We start from the raw sequence: 20539 nt of genomic DNA on the forward strand, positions 1-20539 counted from the left end.
CCTTTATGCTACATCCTACCAGGTGGCTACTGTTAGGGGACCTTTACACAACTCTCACAAGTGACATGTTTGGGGATCAAAGGTTACAGGGAGAAGGCGGGAGAATGGGGTTGAGAAACTTATCAGCCACGATTGAATGGTGGAGCAGACTCGATGAGCTGAATGGCCTAATTTCTGCTCCTATGTCTTATGGTCTTATGTTGCCTTTACCATTTCTCGTCTCTACCCAAACCGTTTCCGCATCCTGGTTTCCTGAACTTAGGTCATCCCCCTCTATTGTGCTAATACCATAATTAACTGACAGAGCCAATTCTCCACCTTTTCCTCGCTTCCTGTCCTTCCTAAATGTCCTGTATCCTTTAATATTCAGGTCCCAATCCATGCCCTCCTGCAGTCATGTCTGTAATGGCTATCAAGTTGCACTTACTTATTTCTATGTGCGCTCCAGTTCATCTGTCTTGTTTTGAATGCTTCATGCATTCAGATGCAGAGCTTTTAGTTTTATCCTTTTATTCTTTTTATAACTTCTAGTTTCATCTGTTGATTTACTGTTAGATTTGTACTCTCTATCCCTTCCTGTCACGGTCTGTTTTTCATTTCCCATAAAAATACCTTTCCCTTTTGCCTTGTCTCTACTCTTGAATTTACCACATCTTCCCAAATTTGTACCCTTGCCCCCCACTACTTACTTTAAAACCCTTTCTACTTCCCTAGTTATGCGGCTCGAAAGAACACTGGTCCCCGCACAGTTCAGGTGTAGACCATCCCAACGGTACAGATTCCACTTTCCATAGTATTGGTGCCAGTGCCCCACTTCTCCCACACCAGGCTTTGAGCCATGCATTCATCTCTCTAATCTGATTTGCCCTGTGCCAATTTGCACTTGGCTCAGGTAATAATCCAGAGATTATGACCTTTTGAGGTTCTGCTTCTTAGTTTGGTGCCTAGGTACTCATACTGACTATGCAGAACCACTTACTTTGTCCTGCCTATGCTCTTGGTACCAACATGGACCACGATGACTGGGTGGTCCTCCTCCCACTGCAAGTTCTCCCCAGCCCCGAGCAGATGACCCAAACACTGCACCAGGCAGGCAACGCAGCCCTCTGGATTCTCACTCTTTGCTGCAGAGAATGGTGTCAATCCCTCTGATTGTACTGTCCCCTCCTACCTCTACATTCCTTGAAACTCCCCCTGCTTGAATGACTTCCTGTATCATGGTGCCATGGCCAGTTAGCTCAACCACCTTGCAGCCTCCACTCTCATCCAAACAAGCTTTAAAAAAAACCTCAAACCTGTTGGATGATTGCAAGGGCCAAGGCTCCAGCAATCCTGCCCTCCTTGGTCCCCTTACCTGCCTCACTTGCAGTCACACCGTCCTGTTCCTGTCCAAATCAGAAGACTCTATCCTAAGGGGAGTGACCACCTCCTGGAATAAAGTGTCCAAGTAACTTTCCCCCTCTCTCATGTGCCGCAGTGTCTTCAGCTCAGTCTCCAGATCAGTAACTCGGAGCCAAAGTTCCTGCAACCGCAACACTTACTGCAGATGTGTTTGCCTTGGATCAGACCAGTGTCCAGAAGCTCCCACATCCTGCAATCGCAGCACATCACCTGCCCTGCCATCTCCAATATGTTAATTAATTACTAATTGTTAATTAATTATAATTGATAAAGCCTACACCTCCCAATAGGTTTTGGCACTGCCAGTAAACTTTACAATACTGATAAAACCAATAATACCAGTTTTACCAGGTTTACATGCTGCTGCACCAAAGCAGAAATCAAATACTGGAGACTGAAAAGAATAAAAGGGAAAAAAAAGCACCTTCTCCCCACCCTTCACCGAACTCTCCACTTAGCACACTTTACTTCTTGCACTGAATCTTACCTAAAGCACCTCTTTCCCCGTGTGCACCAAATTCCCACTTTGAACCAAATTCTCAAATAGACTCATTCCGTCTCTGTCTCACTCAGGCCAAAGTCTCCCCTCACTAAACATGTGCCTCTTACTAACCATCTGACTCCTCTCTAAAAAATATCACTTAAAATCTGTACTTTATTTTGATATATCCTGTCCAAGTAAATTGATGTGCATTACATGCAAAAATACCATTACTTAAAATAAAGACCTTGCTAATACAATGAGGAGCTCCATAGCCCATTGATGCAGTCTGATGCTACAGAAATTGGCCTAAGCCATGTCATTACAAACTTTATTTAAACACACAAAAGAGCCAAGTCGTTTTCACTTGCACAACTTGGCTCCTTCGTAGTGCAAAATGAGGTCAGTAAAGACTGAGTTAGACAGATTTCTGATCTACAGAGGAGTCCAGGGTTATGGGGCGGGGAGTGTTGCAGGCAGGAAAGTGGAGTTCAGGCCACAATCAGAATAGCCATTATTTTATTGAATGGCGGAGCAGGCTCAAGCAGCCAAATGACCTCCTGCTGCTCCTATTCCCTATGTTCTTATGTAAACTTTCTATGTACTAAGTGCTCGCTTCACCCATCAAATCAACTCACCGACCAATCAAAGTGCAGGCAGGCAGAAAGTCTCATTATTTAAGATTGTCATCTCACCAGCTAGAGATTTAAAAAATAGAACATTGAATATATTCAGTGTGATTTGTTGATTTATCTTTAGTATTGTCGAAAAAAGAGACGTTGAAGTTTTTCATCATACACTCATCAGGACACTTCACAAGAATACCAATACAAGGGAAAAACACATTATATATTGTATGAAAAGAGACCAATCAGGGTCAAGCTGCCTTGTTTAAATTTCAGACAATGTTTGGCAGTTAACACCATCAATTGGTGCATTCTGCATGGCAACGCGTCTACCAGAATCAACTTGCCAACCAATCAGAACTCTCTTCTCATACAGTATAAATTGTCGTTTTCCCCTTTCATTGGTATTCTTGCTGTGTCCCGATGAGTGCAAGATGAAAAGCTTTGACATGTGTCTCTTTTTCAGCAATACTCAAGTTCTGTATTACCAAACGGCTATTTATCTTTAGTTTGCTCTACAGGTTAATGATGACTCATTCAACTCATTGAAGTGATTTTCTTCCCTTAATGTTTGTCTCAATATTGTCTGTTGGTACTGTAACCTACTGGTGTAGCAAATCATGCCATTCGTTCAAGAATTTTGCACAGTGTTGGCTTTAATTTCTTCTAATTCCTTTTTATAGTTGGATTTGTATTTTGTATCATAAAAAAACAAATAAGTTAGATATACAATTTAGTTAACAAATTATGAATTGTTTTTTGATTCTGTATTCTGATTCTACTTGATCAATAATAGAAATTTACAAAGTTAGACTGGATAGTACAGTGAGTTTTATTGACTTTTAAATGTAGCCCAGACTCTATCTGGAATACTGCATTCCTTTCAGGGCACCAGACCTCAGCAAGATTATATTAGCTTTGGAGAGGGTACAGTGCAGATTCACCAGAATGATACTGGGGCTAAAAGAGTTAAATTGAGACCAGTTTGCATAGTTGGGATCTATATTCCTTTGTTTGTTGTTGAGGGTGAGTTGTTGAAGATGATTAAAGAATTTGATAGTGTAGGGAAACTGAGTCCAGAACATTAAACTTAGAGCTAGGCTAATATCAGGGGTTTTATCAGAAAGGCCTTCTTCATACAAAGGGTTGTGGAAATCCTCCCATTGAGTTTAGGCCAGTTGTAAATGATAAAACTTTGGTAGATGTTTGTTAGGCAAGGGTATTAGAGGGTTACGGAACCAAGGTAATTGGATTGAGTTATGATACAGATTTGCTAGGATCTAATTAATTGGTAAAACAGGCTCATGTCCCTATGAAATGAGGTTGATTATGTTAATGTACTTGCTTATAGGTAGGGGTTCATATATTAAATTAGATATTTGTTCAAGGCCATAAGAATACACCAGGAGATAGAAAAGGCGTGTAAGAAAGGCAAGGTTACAGTGATCATGGGGGATTTCAATATGCAGGTACTCTGGGGAAAATCAGGTTGGTAGCAGATCCCAAGAAAAGGAATTTGTGGAATGTCTATGAGATGGCTTTTTGGAGCAGCTTGTGGTGGAGCCCACTAGGGAACAGGCAATTCTAGATTTAGTGATGTGTAATGAGGCAGATTTGATAAGGGAGCTTAAGGTGAAGGAACCCTTAGGAGGAAGTGACCATAATATGGTAGAATTTACCCTGCAATTTGAGAGGAAAAAGCTGGAATCAGATGTAACGGTATTACAGCTGAATAAAAGCAACTACAGAGGCATGAGGGAGGAGCTGGCCAGAATTGATTGGGAGATGAGCCTAGCAGGAAAGACAGTGGAACAGCAATGGTAGGAGTTTCTGGGAGTAATTCGAGAGACACAGCAAAAATTCATCCCTAGGAAGAAGAAGCATACTAAAGGGAGGACGAGGCAACCATGGCTGACAAGGGAAGTCAGGGACAGCATAAAAGCTAAAGAGAAAGCATACAATGCGGCGAAGAACAGTGGGAAACCAGGGGTTGGGATGCCTACAAAGACCAACAGAGGACAACTAAAAAAGAAATGTGGTGGGAGAAGATTAAATATGAGGGTAAACTAGCCAGTAATATAAAAGAAAATTGCAAGAGTTTTTTTTAGATATATAAAGGGTAAGAGAGAGGCAAAAGTGGACATTGGGCCGCTGGAAAATGACGCTGGAGAAGTAGTAGTGGGAAACAAAGAAATGGCGGAGGAACTGAAAAGGTACTTTGCGTCAGTCTTCATGGTGAAAGACACGAGTAACATCCCCAAAGTTCAAGTGAGTCGGGGGGCAGAGGTGAGCATGGTGGCCATTACCAAGGAGAAGGTGCTAGGAAAACTGAAAGGTCTGAAGGGGGATAAATCACCTGGACCAGATGGATTACACCCCAGAGTTCTGAAGGAGATAGTTGAAGAGATAGTGGAGGCGTTAGTGGTGATCTTTCAGGAATCACTGGAGTCAGGGAGGGTCCCAGAGGACTGGAAAATTGCTAATGTAACCCCGTTTAAGAAGGGAGTGAGGCAAAAGACGGGAAATTACAGGCCGATTAGCCTGACCTCAGTCGTTGGTAAGATTTTAGAGTCCATTATTAAGGATGAGATTTCAGAATACTTGGAAGTGCAAGGTAAAATAGGGCAAAGTCAGCATGGTTTCATCAAGGGGAGGTCATGCCTGACAAATCTGTTAGAATTCTTTTGAGGAGGTAACGGGCAGGTTAGACAAAGAGCCAATGGATGTTATCTACTAGGACTTCCAGAAGGCCTTTGACAAGGTGCCGCACAGGAGGCTGCTCAGTAAAGATAAGAGCCCATGGTGTTAGAGGCTATGTACTAGCATGGATAGAAGATTGGCTGTCTGGCAGGAGGCAGAGAGTGGGGATAAGGGGGTCCTTCTCAGGATGTGGCCGGTGACTGGAGTTCCGCAGGGGTCAGTGTTAGGACCACATCTTTTCACTTATACATTAATGATCTAGATGAAGGAACTGAGGGCATCCTGGCTAAATTTGCAGATGATACAAAGATAGGTGGAGGGACAGGTAGTATTGAGGAGGTGGGGAGGCTGCAGAAGGATTTGGACGGGTTAGGAGAATGTATTCCATCTGCCACTTCTTTGCCCAATGTGGGGAAGTGTGAGGTCACGCACTTTGGTAGGAAGAATAGAGGCATAGACTATTTTCTAAATGAGGAGAGAATTCAGAAACCTGGAGTGCAAAGGGACTTGGGAGTCCTAGTCCAGGATTCTCTTAAGGTTAACTTGCAGGTTGAGTCAGTAGTTAGGAAGGCAAATGCAATGTTGGCATTTATTTCGAGAGGACTAGAATATAAAAGCAGGAATGTGCTGCTGAGGCTTTATAAGGCTCTGGTCAGACCACATTTAGAATATTATGAGCAATTTTGGGCCCTGTATCTCAGGAAGGATGTTCTGGCCCTGGAGAGGGTCCAGAGGAGGTTCACAAGAATGATCCCAGGAATGAAAGGCTTAACATATGAGGAACGTTTGAGGACTCTGGGTCTATACTTGCAGTTTAGAAGGATGAGGGGGGATCTGATTGAAACTTACAGAATACTGAAAGGCCTGGATAGAGTGGACGTGGGGAAGATGTTACCATTAGTAGGAGATTCTAGGACCCAAGGGCACAGCCTCAGAGTAAAGGGAAGACCTTTTAGAACAGAGATTAGGAGAAACTTCTTTAGCCAGAGAGTGATGAATCTATGGAATTCATTGCCACAGAAGGCTGTGGAGGCCAGGTCATTGAGTGTATTTAAGACCGAGATAGATAGGTTCTTGATTGGTAAGGGGGTCAAGGGTTACAGGGAGAAGGCGGGAGAATGGGGTTGAGAAACTTATCAGCCATGATTGAATGGCGGTGCAGACTCGATGGGCCGAATGGCCTAAGTTCTGCTCCTATGTCTTATGGTGTTGCAACGCCATTGTCTTTGTTCCCCCCACCGCAAATTCCATTTCCTAACCACCAATTCCTTCGCCCACCCTTACTACTGTCTCAGGTTATGAAGAGGGTAGTTCACCCTGTGTCCTAATTAATTAACCCCATATTCTCGCTATCACAAAAACCCCCTGCACCTCTGTAAAATCGGCCTACTTTCACATCTGCCTTTGCCCATCTGCTGAAACCCTCATCCTTGCTCTTGCTACTTCAAAACTAACTATTCAAGTGCTCTCCTGCCAACCCTCATTTTCCACCCCTGTAAGCTTAAGTTTATCCTAATCTCTGCTACCCTTATCCTAACAGGCTCCCTCTCTTCAAGCTATTCAGGCCCTATAATTCTTTAGATACAGGTAATTTGCCGTAGCCCACTAAAGACCATAGGCTTCTCTCTCCATTAGAGAGAGATAATTGGTTATATAGCTTGAGGGGCACCACTCCACATCAAGCATGGGGTAAGGCAAGGAAGCAGGCATTAATGAACTGCGACAGCCAATACGGGGATTGAACCTGTTTGCATCATTCTGTACACACTCTAGCCATTGAGCCAAATGAGCTAACTGACCCCCACTATAATTCTTCAAGAACTTTGCATTTCTCCAACTTTGGTTTCCTATGAATTTCCCATTTCAATTTTCGAGGCCCAATGCTCTGGAATTCCCTCCCTAAACCTCTTCACCTTTATGGCACTCCGTAATACCTACCCCTCTGACTAAGCTTTTGGTCACCTGTCCTTATATCTTTCTTTGTCTCAGTGTCACAGGATGTGTTCTTCCATTAAGGACGCTATATAAATGCACGATGTGATACTATGGCTTTTTCTAATGAACTGACAGTCTTTATTTGCAGCAAGGACTTGGATATTAAAATATGATCTTATCAACCGACAGTCAGTTAATTATAGTTAAAACTTCTAGTTCAATGCTGGTCATATTACAAAAGATGACTAGGTGTCATAGCATGTTTTGGCAGAGGAAAGAAAAGTTGTTGACCAGAGCTAGAGGCTGCACATAGGAAGGAAGGGCATGGATATTTGTGAAAGAGTAAAGTAATACGGCTTATTTTATTTCTTCTTTTTATGCAGAATAGCTTAACTTAAGCTTTTTTTTAAAAAAAAAAGCTTATTTCAAAGAATGCTTAGCACGAGGATCATGTAATTTTTTAATTGTACTTTTTCTTTGATTCCATCACATCCGTGCTTTATTTCCCTTCTGAGGTGACAAGTTATACTTCTCTACATCTGTCCCCCGGTATGGTTAAAATGTCCTACTGTGATTTAGGATTTATATTTTTTTTCCCTTGCCTATGGAAAAATATTGACTTTGGTTACCTCCCTTTGACAACGAATAGACGTCAAGAACTTGATTTGGGTAAATCACATTGGGCCATCTGAAGTTGATATGCCAATGTAACTTCCTGAGGTTGACTATGTTTGGTTTAAACAAAAGCAATATATATGATGGCAAGGTATATAAAAGTGGAGAAGTCAATTCAATTGCATTTGAGTTATAACCCTAGTCCTGATTCTAGGACAGTGTTTTGTCTATGTGTAATATATATTCACTGATGTATGTATGCAGTTTTCTACTTGTCTGAATAGTATCTGAATTCTAAAACTATTGTTATTTACTGTTGCTCAGAATGAAGGTGTATCACTTTTATTTGAATAGATGTTTAGTACTCAATGTTAGTTATTGCATGTGCAAGCTTGGAGAAATCTGAATGGATTATCATTGTAAAAAGAAAACAAAGAAAGATTTGCATTTTACATAGCACTTTTCCCGACCACCAGATATCTCAAAGCACTTTACAGCCAATGAAGTATGTACTTTTAAAGTGTAGACCCTGTTTATGCAGGAAGCATGGCAGTCAGTTTTGCGCACAGCAAAATCCCACCAACAGCAATATGGTAATGACCAGATGATCTGTTTTTGTGATATCGATTTGAGGGATAAATATTGGCCAGGACACTGGGGATAACACTCCTGCTTCTCTTCGAAATAGTGCCATGGTATCTTTTGAACACACCAGAGGAGGCAGCTGAGGTCATGGTTTAAGGTCTCATTGAAAGATGGCACTTCTGACAGTGTAACATACCCCCAGTACTACACTGGAGTGTTAACCTTGATTTTTGTGCTGAAGTACTAGAGTGGGACTGGAACCTGAAACCTTGTTGCTCAAAAGGCAGGTGCACTATCAACTGAGCCACAGTTGACAAAAAGATGTATTATCATAGATGGTTATTTTGTTGATAAGTAGGGAAATGTTAATACTCTGTATCCTCTCAAATCTGGAACTCTGAAATTTGTTTTGAGCAAACATGCAACTCCAGAATTGGCCACTTGTGATACTGCAACAGAGTTAATGCTATGGCCTAGTGGTTGTTAATAGCACAGTAAAATCTTTGTAATCCAGCATGCGTGGGGAACGGGTGGTGCCAGTTAATCAAAAATGCCGGTTAACGGAGAGATGCATTTTTCAATGGAATATAGCGCAATATTTGTAACATGAACTAATATGCAAGTACTCAGGAAGTAAAGAACAGTATTCTTTTTACTCATAATCTTCAGTACATTAAAACATAAAGTATAAAATAATACAATATAGAGGTACGGGTCCCAGATAACTTCATAATAGCTTTCAGTTGATAAAGTGATGATTTGTATTCAGGGAACATCAGAAATTCTGGCTAATAGAGAATTTGGTTGGTAAAGTCCTAGATAGTACAAGTTTACTCTACTTGAGTATTGCTGAAAAAAGGGACATGTCTCAGCTTTTCATCTTGCACTCATCAGGAGTGTGAGTGTCCTGATGAGTGCAAAGGCAAAAAGCTTAGGCATGTCTCTTTTCCAGCAATACTCAAGTTCTGTACAACCAAGTGACCAAAGTTTACTGTGTTAAATCTATGATAAAATCTATTAAAAACCACTGGAGCTTTTCCAGGCACTATTTTAATAGCCGTTGTCTAGTACAAGTGCCTCTTAAATATCCAAGTGGAGATGGAAGAGGAGGCAGCCAAAGAGATATGTTTCAAGAAGGTTTTTGAGGATGGGCAGAGATATGTTTCACACACAGTAATCAACCCCTCTCTGCCCAAACACACACACACACGCCCTCAGATACTTGTACCCTTGTGTGCCAGCAAACATACTTTCTCTCTCTCTCTCTCTCCTCTCTCATGCACACGTACACAAGCACCCTCGTACCCCATGCACACTCACTCTTGCACGTTTGCTCTTGTACCTGTACACATTCTCCCCATCTTTCAGCCTAATTGCCAGTGCCTGCCACTCTGATGCTAACCCAGGGAAGGAACCTGTATAACTGGTAGACAGGAACAGAAACACAGCAAAGTTTGAAGCCGCCACTTGCCTTCCTGGCTCAGCCACATGACCTCCTTTCTGGTTTATCCCGCACTCTAACAGTCAGTCAGTTATAACTGCCAGCCTCTGCTTGTGCCAAGTCAGCAGACAAACATCCTGGCCCCACTCGGTGTGTGCTGATAAACGTGTTTTCTCACGTTAAAGAGTGCAGTACTTTGGAAACGTTGAAAATATAGTATTTGGATAAACAAAACATTTTTTATTACTGCTTTGTAATGTTTTGTCACTGTTTTATGTCTTTTATCTGGTTCACACTCTTAGTTAGTCATTCCAGTATTCCAAAATTCTGAAAATTTCAAAATGCAGAAACGCCTTGATCCCAAGCATTCTGAACTGGAGGTGTTATAATGTATGCAGATAATAGCATATTTTTATGGTACCAGCAAGCGACCATGAGCAGTTACAAGTTCCTTTTGTAATTCAAGAGAATAATATGATTTGTTTTTGTCTGTGGTGAATGCTGATGTGGTAATTGTGATGACAAAATTCAGTGATTGTTGATGTCCAACAAGTCTCTGACTAAAAGCTAAATATTTATACCACATTTCTACATGCAGATGTTTACACGTCTGTAGCGTTATATTACCTTCATGGAACAGAATAATTTTGACTAGAAACCAAAATGAAATGTTGGAAATGTGCAGCAGGTCAGTCACTCTGGAAGAGAGAGAGGTTCATGTTTTGGTGCAATTCCCCACCAAAGTTGAAGGTTTCCAGCTGAAAGTCTCATAACTTGTGCATTTCCAACATGTTTTTAAGCTGTTACAATGTTAACTTAAAAATTGAACTTGAAAATAATTGAGTTAAAATTTATTGCAGTTGTTTATGCAAGAGCCCTTATAAATGTGTTAACTATGCTTAATCATATTGTAGTATATTCAGGATTTGCAGTTCACATAATTTCATCCTCCCCTCCACTTAATTTTGCCTTGGAGATTTGAGAAATAGTGCATTTGTGTGTTAATTTACTGCCCGATGTGTGTGAGAGAATGGTGGTCACACGTGGACACTGATTTCCTCAATTCAGCTATACTAGCTTGCAAATCTCCTTGTCTTCTCTGGCTTGCCCCTCCCCTTCTTCTAGCTCTCATCTCCTAGCAATACATATCTGTTCATTTGTGCAGTAATCTTAGGACTGGTTACGAACCTTTAGAGATTCTGATCAACAATCGTTTGGTTCTGAAACCTGCATAGAGTGTACATGTTTCACACATGTGCCCATGTGTATAACACTACATTTACCTATATTAAGTGATATCTACTGGATACATTTCCGTCATCATGTTTATTCTCATCTGTGTCATCCATGAACTTCTTGATTTTTGAAAAAACTGTGCAAGAGTATTAGTCCTAACACTGATCACTGCATGAATCCACTCCCAGCTGGTCTCCACACCGAACTGTTACCATTTGTAAAAGCCTGCCAATGGGAATGCAACCAGATACTTATCCATCCAAAGATCTGCCTAATATTCTGTCTTATAAAGAATCTCATATGGTACCTTGTTGAAAGACAAGTGTCAGATGGGTTTCTAAGGAGTTTCTAGGCAACAGTGATCACAACATGATGGAATTTCATGTTCAGTTTGAAGGTGAGAAGTGAGTCTAAAACTAATATTTTAAACTTAAATAAAGGTAATTATGAGGGTATGAAGACAGTTAGCTAAAGTGGACTTGGAAACTAGGTTAAAGGTAGGACAGTAGAGATGTAGTGGCAGACTTTTAAGGAGATATTTAATAACTATCAGCAAAGGTTTATTCCAGTGAGAAAGAAAGACTCTAAGAAAAGGATGCATCATCCTTATTTGTTGCTAAATAAGGAAGTTAAGGATGGCATCGAATTGAAAGAAACGCTGTACAAATCTGCAAAGATTAGTGGTAGGTCAGAAGATTGGACAAATTTTAAGAACCCGCAGAGAATGACTATAAAAGGGGGAGAAACGAGAGTGAGGGAAAGTTAGCTACAAATATAAAAACAGATAGTAAGAGTTTCTACAAGTATTTAAACAGGAAAAAAGTATCTAAAGCAAGTTTTGGTCCTTTAGAGAGAGTCTAGAAAATTAATGGAAAACCAGAAAATGGATGAAGCATTGAACAGGCATGTTATGTTTGTTTTCAGTTTAGAAGACTTAGCAAACTTCCCAAAGATACTTAAAAATCAAGAAGTGAAAGGGAAGGAGGAACTTTAAGCAAACACATCACCAGGGAAAAGGCACTGGGAAAAGAATTTGACCTAAAGGCTGACAAGCCCCAGGACCTGATGGCCCACATCTTAGGTTCTTAAAAGAAGTGGCTGCAGAGATAGTAGAGGCATTGGTTATAATCTTCCAAAATTCCTTAGATTCAGGAAAGGTCTCCGCGGATTGGAAAACGGGAAATGTAACACCTTTATTCAAGAAAGGATGGAGTCAAAAAGCAGGAAACTGTAGGCCAGTTAGCCTAACATTTGTCATAGGGAAATAGCTAGAATTCATTACTAAGGAGATTATAGCAGGATATTTAGAAAATCTTAATTGGATCAGGAAGAGTCAACATGGTTTTGTGAAAGTGAAATTGTGTTTGACTAATTTATTAGAATTCTTTGAGGAAGCAACAGGGAAGCTTGATAAAGAGAAACCTGTGGATGTGGTATACTTGGATTGCCAAAAGGCATTTGATAAAATGCCTCATTAAAAGTTGCTACACAAAATACAAACTCGTCGTGTAGGGAGTAACATATTAGCGTGGATAAACAGAAAGCAGATCTTTTTCAGGTTGGCAAGCTATAACTAGTATTGTGCCACAGGAATCCGTGTTGGTGCCTCAACTATTTACAATCTATATCAATGACTTGGATGAAGGGAGCAAATGTATAGTAGCTAAATTTGCTGGTGACACAAAGGTAGGACAGTATGTTGTCAAGAGAAGGTAACATGGAGAAGGTAAAGAGCCTACAAAGAGATATAGATAGGTTAAATGGGCAAAAAATTTGGCAGATCTAATATATTGTGGGAAAATGTGGACTTTCCCACTTCAGGTAGAATAGAAAAGCGGTATACTATTTAAATGGAGATTGATTGCAGAGCTCAGTAGTACATGGGGATCTGGGTGCCCTGGTACATGAATCACAAAAGGTTAGTGTACAGGTAAAGCAAGTGATTAGGAAGACAAATGGAATGTTGGTGTTATTGCAAGGGGAATGGAATATAAAAGTAAGCAAGTTCTACTGCAGCTGCACAGGGCCTTGGTGAGACTACATCTGGAGTAATGTGTACAGTTTTGGTTTCCTTATTTGAAAAATGATATATTTGCTTTAGAAGCAGTTCAGAGAAGGTTCACTCAACTCATTTCTGGCATGAAGGGATTACCTTACGAAGAAAGGTTGAACAAGTTGGGCCTATACCCATTGGAATTTAAAAGAATGAAAGCTGATCTTACTGAAACATATAGGATCCTGAGGACTTGACAGGGTGGATACTGGGTGGATGTTTCCTCTTGTGGCAGACACGAACTAGGGAAACAGTTCAAAAATAAGAGGTCTCCCTTTTAAGGCTAAGATGGGGAAATAATTTTTCTGAAGGTCATTAGTCGGTGGAATTTTCTTCCCCAGAAAGCTGTTGAGGCTGGATCATTGAATTTGTTCAAGGCTGAGTTAGATTTTTGGTAAACCAGGGAGTTGAGGATTATGGGGGGGGCAAACAGGAAAGAGAAGCTGAGAACCACAGTCAGATCAGCCATGATTTTATTGAATGGCGAAGAGAGCTCAAAAGGCCGAATAGCATACTCCTCCTAAGTCATACTATGTTCCTTTGTTCGTTCATTCTCAAACCTAGTAACTAGCTCAGAAAATTCAGTCAGATTGGTCAGACGTGGCCTTTTCCAGAAGCCATGATTAGAGTCTCTAATAGTCAATTTCCTGTCCTGATAATGCAGGCTATCCCTAATGATCTCCTAGCAGCTTGCCGATTACTGAAGACAAGCAAATAGGCCTATAATTTCCTGGGGGGAAAAAAGCAAAATACTGCGAATGTTGGAGATCTGAAATAAAAGCAAGAAGTGCTGGAAAAACTCAACAGGCCTGGCAGCATCTGTGGAGAGAGAAACAGCTAGTGTTTCAAGTCCAATATTCTGTTCTGAAGAAGAGTTAAATCTGTTTCTCTCTCCACAGACAATGCCAGACCTGCTGAGTTTTTCCAGCACTTTTTGTTTTTAACTATAATTTCCTAGTTCTGATTTGTTGCCCTTGTTAACTGTTAGGTAGGAACAAATGCTAAGGGGGGTATGTTCAGTATAAATTCAGCGATCACAGAATTCCAAGGTCCAGTTTGCATATTGATGATATTGCTGTGATTCATCACAACTAGAAAACCAATCCTTTTCTAAAGTGAAGCATTAAAAGCTTTAATTTACTCCAATCACAAGTGCACCTGTTATGGCATCCAGTTTGAAGCAAACTTTGATCAATCAAATTATTTGTGTGCTTTCCTGGTGGTATTCCAGCAGACAATTGACATTCCTATTGAACTGTGAGGATTTCAAGCTGTCATGTCAGTCATATGTATTGTGTCTTACAAAGTGCAAAACAGGAAGTATTTGCTTTTGTCGTGATTTTTATCTCACGTTGTGAAAATTTGATGATGGTTGAACTCATACATCAAAATAAAGGTCCAGATCTTCCTGCCTCCAGATGGTCTAATCCCAGAGGTACCTCAGAAAATGCGCTTGGAGGACTCTTCAGAAGTCCCCACGGACTGACTACATGGGAATTTCCCAAGAAGTTTCAACTTCTGTTGGGCAATTACCCTGCATTAGGAACCCTCCGAAACTCTTAAGTTAAGGTCAGAGACTTCAGCTGGTTCCGACTCTGTTAGCAGAATAGTTACTCAGAAAAGTTAAAAAGATTAAACCAACTTCTAACTCCAGGGTGATTCTGGCACTGACACCTTCACTCCTTACTGGACACCCTAACTATCCCCTGACCACCCAACTCCCCCATTCACCCCACCCCGCGACAAATCCCCATACCCCTGACCATTCCCCCATTCTTTCTCCCCCACCCCCTAACGACTAACCTAACCTCCCCTTCTCTTGACTACCCCCTCACTGTTCGACTACCCTCCCCCCACACACACACACACACACACACACACCAGCCCCTCCGCCCCCCCCAACCGACTGCTCTGTCCTCTGCTCCCCCCACCCCGGATACCCCTCCGAGCTGACCAGACCCCAAACTGATTACCCCTCCCAACTGTGCTCTGAAATGGCCTAGCAAGCCACTCAGTTCAAGGACTATTAGGGATGGGCAACAAATGCTGGTCTTGCCAATGACGCCCACATCCCATGGAAGAATGAAAATAGAGGAAGAAGGGAAAAATTCCCCTGCCCCATGCACATTTTTCTGCTCTCTCTCTCACAACTTCCCTCTCTTGCATGCCCCTCTCCCTCTTACTGTACCTTCTATGCAATCTCAGTTCCTCCTCCAGCTGAAAATGATGCTTAGTCTTGACTGCCTAAGGAATGCCATTGACAATTCAGCAGTACTCTTTTATAAATTTTGGGTATGACACACGCCTCCTACGCACAGTAACTTTCCATGTTACACGTTAATGTCAACGTTTATGCTGGGAAAGCCCTATTACATTTCAGCGTAATGCATTATTTTGAAATAAAACAGCAGCAGATTGGTGCTAAGTGTACAAATCAGAAGCAAGATAAGTGGCTGAAAACTGCCCATGAGCAGCTCCTAAGAACTTGGTGAACAGCTAGAGCATTTCTGCCCATTTCTGCACAAGTGCAGTTTTCAGAATTTTTGGCATACATCAGTAATTTTGTATTCAGTTCAGAGTTGGAAGATAATGAATTTCTATTCTGTTTGTTCCCAGTTCCAAACCAATTTCTAGATTCATTACTTTATTATTGATTGATTTACACAAACGAGTATGCATTCTTTCAGGAAGAGAATCATGCAACACTGTCCCCTTTAAGATAAACCATCTTTACAGTGCCTGTGGCAATCATATGATCTCCTCTAATTCATACAGCAAACAAGAACCAAGTGCAAAACTTTCCTAAACCAGGTCAAACTTTGTTGGGTAAGTCACATAGGCCAGAAACTAAGCAAGTGTAGCTTTAGCCTCAAATTCCAAACTCTCACCATAAAACTCTGCCCAATTCTGCTTTCTGGCATCTGGAATTATAAGGCTGTTGATCTGAATTTGCACTTCTGTGCTCTCTCATTGTCTTTTGTTGTTCCATACCAAGAAAGAGTAAATTAAGTTTTATCTTTTATCTTCTGTGAACCATCAGGTTTACATAGCTGTTTTGGTAAGTAATTGTTGGAAGTCCTCCTTGTTCTTTGCTATTACTTCAGCAGTACTTTTAACGTTAAACTCTTTGAAGACCTGCTTCTGTCCGATTATTACAGACCCTTTCAGTTTTTTTGTTGGTCCAGAGATACTTCAGCTGATGACATGGCCAGTTTTATAAGTTATACATCTAAGCGTAAGACATCTCATAGCAGTATCTTAAATTTATTAAATTAGTATTTTCACACTCCTGGATGACTTTTCACAGAAGACTAAGGACCCAAGTCTGGCAGACTAACGTGGTTTTTGAATCATGTTAATATTTGCAACACAGTTCAGCACTTTGCTGGTGCAACATCCTGTACATGTTTTTGGTGCATTTTTACAACATGAATGACTAAACTTTCATTTTTCTGGTCCCAGGTTTAAAGAAAAACAAAAACAAAAATTGCCGCAAATACAGGTCGAGTATCTTTTAGCCACAAATCCAAAACCGAACACATCCAAAAAACATACTTTTTTTGAATCTCATCGACCTTTAGCACGTGATGTCTAGTTGCTTGTCTGCACTGTTTACCTTGCGATTTTTGTGGTGAACATGTCAAAAAGAAATTTATTACGGATACCTTCTATTTATTATTCAGTGATACATCTTTCTTTTCTAGCCATTTTATTTTCTTTAGACTATAGCTAGCCTAGGCTTAAGCTATTGTAAGGTAAGTTTATATGTGGTATCCAAAAACCAGAATTATCTGAAATCCAAAATGTAATCAGCCCCAAGGCTTTCGGCTGAAGGATAAAGGAGAGACAGGGTTAACGTTTCAGGTCAATAACCTGATGAAAGGATAGTGACCTGAAACATTAACTCTCTGTTTTTCTCTCCACTGATTATTGTCAGGCCTGTCTTGAGTTTCCGGCATTTTCTGTTTTTATTTCAGGATTTCAGGGTTCTGACACCTGCAGTATTTTGCTTCTATATTAAGGAAAGTATTGTGTTTTGGATGGTAATTAAATATTGCATTTTCTAATGTAATTTGCAGTGATTGGGTGGACTATTTTAATATTATGAAACTGATAAAAGATAATGCAGTCAGTTAATTCCAAATGTGTGTTAACTGAAAACAACCTGACCCAATGCTTATTTGGCAGAGTATGTTTGCAAGATAATACAGTTCATTTTCAAATTATAGTTGTTTTATGGTTTTAATAATCTGATTATTGAAATAATTTAAAATATTACATTAAACTCTCAAGCCCCAAAACAAAAATGGATACCAATTTGCAGTATCTAAGCTGTAAAACTAAACTAATGGCCAATTCTGTCTACGTCCTTTATCTGTATGGTTGCAATAAATACAACTAAAGGTTCTATTTAATTTAGAGATAACTATTTATAGATCCATACAAGGTAAAAGCATGGTGCACTTCATTCTTAATCCCTGTAAGAAGATTATTCAACCTTGAATAATGCACCTTGTTTCCATTGGAAGCACAATTGTGTTTTGAGATGCTTTGATCCATTGAAGTACCCTGAAATGAAGAGGAGTATGTTTTAGGATCAAAGATGTGAATAAATTGTATTTCTGGGAAATTGGGAATGGTAGCAAAATATCACCTTAATATTTTTAATCAAAACTCTTGCATATCTATGCTTTGAACCTTGTTTTTCCAATTATTTTGAGTTAAAAGGAGAGGGCAGGCTTATTAATTTTCAGTATATGTATATAATTGTAAATGTATATGTATATATAATTGTTTATAATGTACTCCATTATGTTTTTAGCATACAAATAAAATGATCTGACAATTACAGTACCCTTAGAAGTGTTTGCTTGTGACAAACAACTTTTAGAATGGCATTAACTGTTGCGATGTAAAGGCACTTACTGGAGCAGTAGAGATTCCCATAGGCTGATATTTTTCCCGTTGCCAGGTTGCTTAAACTTGTCATTAAACGCACCAGATTTTTGCTTCTTCCCTTCTATTTAGCACTTCTGTTGAATATAGAATAAAAATAAACAAGTGCACAGTGTTTTATTGGACACCGACAATTGTCCTATGGACAGAAAATGGCAGCATTTATACTTGCATTGCTACTGTGGAAGTTTCAACCAATAGCCAATAACTTGTCATGATGCAGTTGAATAACTGCTGACATTGCAGTGTGTTTGGCAGTTGGGGAGTGTGGGTGTGGAAAAACTGTTGAGTTCCATTGGTGCATTTTTACTAGTTGCTAAAGCTTTGTGTTGAATAGAATTGGTGTTCTAAATATGAGTGAAATAAAGAAATGATTTGGGGGAATGGAATAGATATTCCAGATATTGATTATAAAAATTGCACAAGATATATAAGGAAATTGGAAATCTGGATGGCTGCCTAAAGCAGATTCCAGATTTAAAATCGTTCTGTACTTCTAAATACAGTCCTAGGAAAAATAAATCCCTTTGACACCGATATTCATGTTGTGGCATTTCACAATATAAAGCTGATCTATCAACATTCCTACCTCAGCAATGTGTAGGGTTCAGCCCGAGGCATCTGATTGAATTGTTTACCTGCTTGTATAAGAACAGTTTTGCATTTACTTGCTCATACGTATTTCTTTCAGCAGTATAGAATTTGAATATTGCTGAAAAACAAGATGTGTCTCAGCTTTTCGTCTTGCACTCATCAGGACACTCTCAAGAATATCAATATAAGGGGAAAACAATTTATACTGTATGTGAAGAAAGTGTTGATTGGTTGGCAATGGCGTTGCCATGGAGAATGCACCAGTAATGGTGACTGGCAGTTAACTGTCAAGCGTTGTTTGAAATTTAAACCAGACAGTTTAACCCTGATTGGTCAAGGCATTGCCCTGAGGAATGAGCTAGCAAATGGCTGTCACTTATTTTGTTTAACTGAAACGGGCACAATGTATGTACATGCTCTTTCTGTCTGTAAAGAACAGGGCCCTGTGTATTAATATGTGTAGCTTCCAGTGCACACAGATACTCTACACTGCGAGTCTGATGATAAATTGGTTGTCAGCGTAATTCTTAGCACATTGGACAACATTTGCTGAATAATCCTCAATCGCAGAATCACATCTAATGTTGGACACTGTGTTTTGAATTTCACAAGCACGGGTTGGTTGGGTACGGTCTGTACACTGCCCATTGCGAGCAGCGGCTGGGACATGCTGTTTGATATGATCTGCCAGTCTTTGCGACATACAGCCTGCATACCTAGCATCACAATGGCACTGAAATCCATGCACCACATTACTCATTTGTTTGATAAGTAGAACGGCTGTTTGGCTTGATGGCAGCATTCTGTTAGTGGCAAATACCACTCATGTTGCTACTGCACAGTAGCAGCGTGAAACAGCTAGCTTCAGCTGTTGCTCAAATTTTTGAGAAACCTTGCCCTTCCACAGTAATCTGAGTTAGACTGGGCACTTTTCAGGGCTGAAAGTGACGGCCTTAGGCATGTTCATATTTTGCAGGATATACAGCATGAAATGATCTAATCAGGGTAGCCATTATCCTGCAGGATGCTTTTGATGTGTCCTATTTCAGCATCAAGCCTGCATGGTAAGCAAATGGCTGAGGCCCTATTTACAAGGTTGCCTATAAGACCAATCTTAAAGCATGTGGAACTATAAGAATTCCATTGCGTATATTGACCAGTGAAGGTAGGCTTGCAGTAGACCGTGGTACAGAACCCCCTGGCAGATTTCTTAACTAGTACTACTTCACATACAGTATAAATTGTTGTTTTTCCCCTTATGTTTGGTATTCTTGCAAGTGTCCTGATGAGTGCAAGACGAAAAGCTATAGCATGCCTCTTTTTTTCAGCAATACTCACACCTTTTTTTAAATTGGTTGAAGGAAATGAGTCAGAAACAATATCTTAACCCAAATTTGAAAATAACTAGCTGAAGTGTCATGGGGCAGTTTCCACAGTAACAGGCTAAAAGATGAAGTAAGTTCTTTGTGTAAGGATTATTTCTTACCTATCTGTGCTCTCTCTAATCTGGAAATGGGAGTGCAATTATCAAAATTTGTAGGCAATAAACTGAGTTAACTGTTTGTCAGGAGGCCATACAGTTAGCAAACTGAGCAGACGGATGTCAGATGAAACTTAATGCGAGAAGCGTGAGACGATATGCTTTAGGAGGAAGAGTAAGGGCGATATATCTTATATTGTGTGTGTTTATGTACTTTATATATAATATATATTGTATGTAAAACATACAGTAAACGATAACCTTTAGAAGAAATGCAAACTTATAGTTTTAAAATTGGGAGGATAAGTCTATAAAGTCTATAAAATACCACTTCGGGTGGGATTTTCCAGTCCCACCAGCAGCTGGCGGGCAGGACTAGAAAATTCTGTAAGTAAGTTTCCCACTGACGTAAAAACGGATTGCAATTTTCCACTCC

General features: G+C 40.2%; 1 protein-coding gene across 1 annotated transcript in view; it reads left to right on the top strand.

Annotated features, from left to right (window-relative positions):
• Positions 1–20539, top strand: part of ubl3a (ubiquitin-like 3a) — a 96575-nt gene that overhangs the window by 39563 nt on the left and 36473 nt on the right. The gene's annotated exons all lie outside the window — the stretch shown is intronic.

This window comes from Cetorhinus maximus, chromosome 7 (genome assembly GCF_964194155.1).
Source record: "Cetorhinus maximus chromosome 7, sCetMax3.hap1.1, whole genome shotgun sequence".
Taxonomy (NCBI): domain Eukaryota; kingdom Metazoa; phylum Chordata; class Chondrichthyes; order Lamniformes; family Cetorhinidae; genus Cetorhinus; species Cetorhinus maximus.